The sequence below is a fragment of the Bactrocera tryoni genome, unplaced genomic scaffold (genome assembly GCF_016617805.1).
Source record: "Bactrocera tryoni isolate S06 unplaced genomic scaffold, CSIRO_BtryS06_freeze2 scaffold_11, whole genome shotgun sequence".
Classification (NCBI taxonomy): Eukaryota; Metazoa; Arthropoda; class Insecta; order Diptera; family Tephritidae; genus Bactrocera; species Bactrocera tryoni.
In genome coordinates, this window is record NW_024395824.1 from 2,841,327 (window position 1) to 2,848,766 (window position 7,440).

The window sequence follows — 7,440 nt, forward strand, 5'->3', positions numbered from 1 at the left end:
TTTTCGATCCGGAGACAGCCAGGTAGCTTGATGAATCTTCTTGTGCTGGAATCTAGTACTACAGATAACCATATTTCGGGCCCCGGCGAAGTCAATCAGCCTCAACCCCTTTGGGGATGTTTCGTCGTGGAGGCTGAATTTACCGACCGTAGTGCCAAATATACCTTCTTTGCCCACCCTGGCGTTAAAGTCGCCAAGCACGATTTTGACATCGTGGCAGGGGCAGCTCTCATAAGCGCGCTCCAAGCGCTCATAGAAGGCATCTTTGGTCACATCGTCCTTCTCTTCCGTCGGGGCGTGGGCGCAAATCAGCGATATGTTGAAGAACCTCGCTTTGATGCGGATTGTGGCTAGACGTTCATTCACCGCAGTGAATGATAGTACTCGGCGACGGAGTCTCTCTCTCACCACGAATCCTACACCAAACTTGCGCTCCTTTATATGGCCACTGTAGTAAATGTCACAAGGACCTACTCGTCTCTGTCCTTGTCCCGTCCATCGCATTTCTTGGACGGCGGTGATGTCAGAATTTGTCTTTACGAGGACATCAACCAGCTGGGCAGCGGCACCTTCCCACATAAGGGACCGGACATTCCAGGTGCATGCCCTCAATTCGTAGTCCTTATTTCGTTTGCCAGGGTCGTCATCAAAAGGGGGGTCTCTCATCCGAGGCTGGTTGTAGCTCTTCACTGGGGGTGTTTTTTACGTGGCGGGTCCCAAACCCAGCGCACAACCCTCTGTAGGAGATGTTTCGCCTTCTCACTTTAGCTCGCCTTCGAACGGATGTTCTTAGGCTACCCAGAGGATACTTGGTCAAAGACCGGAAGTAGTGAGCTGCTTGAGCCATGTGTAAAAGAATCGTTTCTGGCCACTCCCAAGTGAATGGCGATCAGAGAACTTTCCTCACTTGCGTGAACCTCTACACATGACTTCATCCTCCCTACACATGACTCCATCCTCCATCCTTGTTGTTCGTTAGTCTGATTAAAACTCGAGAACGGCTGGGGCGATTGAGCTGACTTTGGTTTTAAAATGTTTGTCGTAGTCCAGGGTAGGTCTAAACGGTGATCCATTAGGCTTAGTTATTGCACTTTATTTTTACGGTTTTTTTGAAGCGTGGCGGTGGTCCAATTTTACCCATCTACAGCACTGAAATTCTCTTAGCACTATTTAGAACCCAACAGAACACAATTTATTTGCTAATAGCGGAAACAAAAATATTACAACAAAATTGAAAGTAGCAATAAAAATATTATCTCATTTTAGACTTTGCGTAATCCTTTTAATGAATATAAGCTGACTCATCCCGAACGGCCATAATTGTTTTGCGTCAAAAGTATATTCTGGTACGTCAAATGATGTTATGAGTGTTATATACACATTCATCGATCCAGCTGCTTGTTGTAGTAAACGTACACGAACCACTACCTTTTATTTCGTTATAAACCGTTAAAATTGCGATATTCATAATTTCCATAAATAATCGACATTTGTGTCGAGTATTAATCTGCATGTCGCGGTTTTTTGTTTACAACAACTTTTTCGAATTAAATCGTCACTTTTCGAACATTTTTTCATTGCTCTGTCTTTGTATTTAATCTTTACTAGAGAATTTGATCTCAACAAAGTTTTGGCTTGCCTTTACATAATCTATGTTATGTTTTTTGTTTTGTTTTGTTGGACAGAAGGAGCTGTACGTTTACGCTAGACTACAGATTCCCATATGTGGAAGTTTTGAAATCCACAAGGAATATATTCGAATAAGATAATATTTGAATTCTGAAAATATTTCCCCTTTCCGAGTCTGCTTAATGGCGTTGTATAAAACTACTAATCAAAACAAAAGAGATTTCGCCACTCGTTCGAAATGACTACCAATTCGTGAGGTGACACCTGAAGCTTAATAAGATTAATGCCGGTATTCTGCTTGTCACGATTGTCTCATGTCTCTAATTGTACCAATCGTAATTTAGTGACTGTGTTAGTCATGAGTCTCATTTTGGTATTCTGGCAGATATAGTATAGTATGAGACTCATGACTAACAGAGTCACTAAATTACGATTGTGACAATTAGAGACATGAGACAAATGTGATAAGCAGAATACCGGCATAAGTTTAATAAGATTGGCGTATTATTTATAGCACTATTTGCCACAGTCTCGAACTTGGTAATAATGAGAAAAGTGTGTGAATCCCAGGAATATTAAGGAGCAGATGTAATTCACCATTGCTCGCATTTCATTGTTATTTGTAGATACCTGGGTATGTACATATATTTATCATTTATATTTCTTCTTTTATTACAATAACAATACGAATGCGAAGGAAATTCGTATTGTTCATTCGAAAGAACATTCTTTAGTATTGCTTTTTTTGAAGATTATCTCCTTCAAATGTTTGCCGCGGCAAATAGTTATAGTTAGGATACCATGGCGCGATAACGATCCCCATTGATGGTTTCGTTCTCACCAGCATCATTTTTGAGTAAATATGGACCGGCCCAAAAACCACACCGAACCGTTGCAACGCGTTGGTTTTTCTGGATGAAATGATAGCTCCTGAATCTCTTCAAGTTTCTCTTCGTCCCAAATGCAGCAATTTTACTTGTTAACATCCCCATTGTGGAAAAATATTTTGATTTTCCTACATTTGTAATTACAAGTATTACCTCCGGGTTTGACATTGGTATCTATCCTATATGGTTTTTATATTCTTGCAACATGTTGCTACAGAGTATACTAGTTTTGTTCACCTAACTGTTGTACGTATCACCTAAACTAAGCGAGATAGATGTAGAGTTATATACATATACATAAATTATCAGAATAAAGAGAAAAGTTGAAATCCGAGTGACTGTCTGTATGTGCGCACGTGCTAGCTGTAACTTGAGTAAAAATTGAGATATCTTTATGAAACTTGGTAAGCGCATTCCTTAGTGAAAAAAATTACTAGCAAATACATATATGGATGAATTCGGACCACTGTCACGACCACAAAACGACTTTAACCGAAAACATAAAAAGTTCCATAACTAAAGACTAACTTAAGATATAAAACTTTAGTTTGGCACAAGAGATCGCATCTCCTAACCACTTAAGCTACAACAACCAAAATGTGTAAATTGGACGATGGGCGCGATACCGCCTACTTTTTAGTGAAATTTAGTATGTGGCTACTTACATTCTTTTGTCACAGTGTGAAAATGAATGAAATCGGAAAACCACGCCTACTTCTCTTATAGCACTATTTTCAATTCCACTTGATTCGATCAGTGTCCAGTGCACAAATCAAGAAGAAATTAATATAACGGGATAAACATCTGCACGAAAAATGGCTTTAGTGTGTGCCACCTTATTACCAAAAATTCTTCAAATCCAATAAAAACCGTTCAAGCCCCTAGGTACCGAATATTTAGACCCCAGTAGCTATAACTCACTTTTGACAGGAAATGTTGTTCAATGTGTGATATATATACATACATATATAATAAGCGATACTCCTTCTCTTATAATGGTATGTCTGTATGTCAAAAACGGTTTGAATCGGATTAACACTTAATTTAGCCTCCATATACTTAATATTATGTTTAAAAAAAATTCGGGGTGACTTTGTACCGCATATATCGGCCAAAATGTGAGTTATCCCAATGAAAATAAGAGAGACTGTTTTGTGTACCAAAAATAGATAAATTTGAGCCCCTGACACCGAAGTTATTTATGAAATTGATTGCAATTAAGTGATATCTATTTAAGTTATCATTTGCGGTAGATATGAGCACCTTATTTCAGTATCTATTAGTATTCTTAAGATTTTCCAGTTTGTATATATTTTTTTACAAGGTAGGACAAATCAGAATTTACTCTTTTTTCATTTTTATTGTTTAATCTTTGCAACGTTAGCGGAGGGTGCTTCTTTGCTTGCTTTCGTGTAACATCTTTGGGACGTTACTCTGTAAACAATTAGTCTGCCAATTCATTGTATTATCTTATACAGTTTGTACAAGCTAATGTTTATTTATGACCTGTGCTGACGGATCAATATCCAATGGTTCTGGATTTGTTTGAAATTGGTTTCTAAATCTATGAGAATGCGTTAATTTGAAATTTGAAGTTCTTCGATTAGCTAGCAGGTGGTTTCATGAATCTAATTCATATTAGATTTGGAGAATTGCAGAGCGAATTGTGTTCGTATTTTATTGGAATGCAGCTCTTGAATGATTGAACTTTGGTTTCTACGTCATAACAGTACATAAATCCATGATACGTCACCAGCTATGACCCTCTGGAGATAGTCTCGAGGGCCATATCCTAAAATAAACTTGAGAAAAAACTGTCGGATAACAAGTACGAACGTGGAACATTGGCCCACACTATATATAAAGGAGTAATCGGGGAAGCAGAAGAAGAGGAAGACCTCCACTCCGTTGAAAGGACCAAGTGGAGAAGGACCTGGCTTCGCTTGAAATATCCAATTGGCGCCACTTAGCGAAAAGAAAAAATGACTGGCGCGCTGTTGTTAACTAGGCTATAATCGCGTAAGCGCTGTCTACGCCAGTAAAGAAGAAGAATCGAAACAGTGAACTTCACGCGCTGAAGTGGTTCCGAAAAATACAAAACCGACCTTATCGTCTGCCGTAACGTATTTTTAAGACTGGTTAAAGAAGTTTATAAATATGTATTTACTACACGTATGTTAGAAAATTGTGAGCACATTTGTGTTGTGGCTTATTGTTTTTATACTCTCGCAACAAAGTAAGAGGAGAGTATTATAGTTTTGTTCACATAACGGTTGTTTGTAAGTCCTAAAAGTAAAAGAGTCAGATATAGGGTTTTTTTTTTTTTTTTTTTTTAAGTAGGAGGAAGCATCGAAAGCCGAAGTGCGGGACTTTAACCCACTAAACCCAACCTACTCCCAGCTCAAGACTCTCCCACGGAACCACCAGATAAGGTATTACTTCATGGGAGTGACAAGACATTTTACGTCTCCTCTATAGCACGGACGGAGTGGCGCCTATTCCGCTGTACCTGTCTTAATATTGTCGTGATGGAAGCTGCCGCTTCGCGAACAGCTTTCCATTTCTCAGAGGACTGACACATAAGTGCAGTCAAACTTTCCACCATTAAACTACCACCTAGTGCTGTTTTTAACTTTTCCCTTATTTTTTGAAACCGAGGACAATAGAAAAATACGAGTTCAGAGTCTTCTATTGACTCCGTACACATCGAACAATACGGACTGACGTCATTTTGAAATTAAAGCACCCATGCCCACTTAATATATGGGTGAGGTGGAAATCCAGGTCCCCATGTTATCTATTTATCCACGTGTGGATGTCAGGTATGAGTCTGTGGGTCCACCGTCCTTTAGTTGAGGTTTGCCACCGTTGCTGCCATAGAGTTATGCTCTTATTTCTCTCTTTCTGTTATTGGCGCGATAGTTCATATAGTCTCGCGAACTCGTCTCCCTGGATGTCCATAGGCGGCATACTAGCTAGTTCTTCAGCTGCTTCGCTGGAAATAGTTCGGAAAGCACTTGTTACTCTTATTGCTGTGAGTCTATGCACCGCAATTACTGGGCTGGCATACGCTTTTATGTTTAGTGCCTGTATCCATACTGGAGCTGCATATAGTATAACTGAGCTCATAGCTTTTGCGATTAGAAGTCGGCGGCTGGAGCGCACACAGCCTCTATTTGCCATCATTCTTGATAAGGCATTATAAATCTTATTTGCTTTATTTACTATGTTTGCCAAGTGTTGCTTGAATTTCAGTTTGGCGTCCAATATTACCCCTAAATACTTCAACTGTGGTTGTGAAGTAGCCACGCACTCGCCTATAGTGAGAGTTACTTTTTCCTCAATTTTCCTGGTGCTTACGAGCAATACCTCCGTTTTGTGTTCAGCCAGTTCCAAACTCATGGACGAAAACCGTTGGCGCAGACCATTTATGCATTCGTTACATTTATTTTGCAGGTCATCAAGTTGTTTAGCTACTGCTACCACTATAAGGTCGTCCGCGTATGCGATTAGCTTAACGTTTTTTGGTTGTGGAATTCTTAGCACCCCATCATATACTAGATACCATAAGGAAGGGCCTAAAACTGAACCTTGTGGTACTCCACTTGAAATAGGGTAGCTCTTGTTGCCTTCGGTGGTGTCGTAAAACAGTCTTCTATTTTCAAAATAACTCATAACGATATTTATGAGGTACTGTGGGGCGCGTATTTCATTTAAGGCTGCAAATATGTTTGTCCATTTAGCAGAGTTGAATGCATTCTTCACATTCAGGGTTATCAGCGCACAATATTCTTTTGTACCACCTTTTCATCTTTTGCCACTTACTGCTCTTTTCGCAGTGTCGACAACTTCTTTGGTGCATCGATAGTGGACCTCTGTTTCCTGAAGCCGTATTGTCTTTCTGATAGTCCGCCGGCTTCCTGGATTGCAAACTCCAAGCGGTTTCTTATTATGCTTTCGTACACTTTGCCTATTGCGTCGAGCATACACAGAGGTCGATACGAAGAGGGTTCATCTGGTGGTTTTTTTTTGGTTTTGGGATTAAAACCAGGCGCTGAATTTCCAGGGATCGGGGAAGATCCCTTCTTTTATTCATGCGTTGTACATTTTTGCGAAAAGAGCGGGCTTTGAAATTATGGCTACCTTTAGAGCTCTATTTGGTATGCCATCGATACCAGGCGCTTTGTTGTTATTGATTTTTTTTTGCTATGGCCAAAAATTCTTTTTCTGTAACCAGTAGGGGTGGTTCAGGAGCTTCGTTTTGTCGGACAGCGCTGGTAATCAGGGCGTGCGTCGGAAATAATGCCTCCACGATTTTCTTCATGAACGAAGCGCATTTGGCTTGTTGCCGCTTATTTTGGAATTTAGACATACATATTTTATAAGCTGTCCCCCAGGGGTCTATATTCGCTTCTTCACAGATCTTTTCAAAGCAGTTTCTTTTGCTACGGATTATAGCTGACTTTAGAAGCTTCCTATGGCTTTTAAAAGCTTTTTTTGAGACGGTTTCCGTTTTCGCCATTTTGATTGTGTTGTAGGGTGACAGAGCATAGCAGCTTACGTAGTAAATTCCTCCTACTTGCGCCCAGGTAAAACCATTTTTTGCTACTCTGCAGCAAGACGTGAATGTTTGTTCATTGCAGGACCATATTGCTGCTTTGCCACTTATATCTGTAATCCAAGTACATTCCGAACGTTGGGCATATTGCTCACTCAGTAAGGCGACATCAATTTTGCTTTCTATTATGGTTTGTTGCAGCAAAGCTTGTGCTCAGGCGCAGTGGTTTAAGTTCAGCTGCAATATTCTCATTTTTTCATTGTATTTAGCAACTCCACGAACAGATATAGGGTTATATATACCGAAGTGATCAGGGTGACGAGTAGAGTTGAAATTCGGATAACTGTCTGTCCGTCCGTCCGTCTG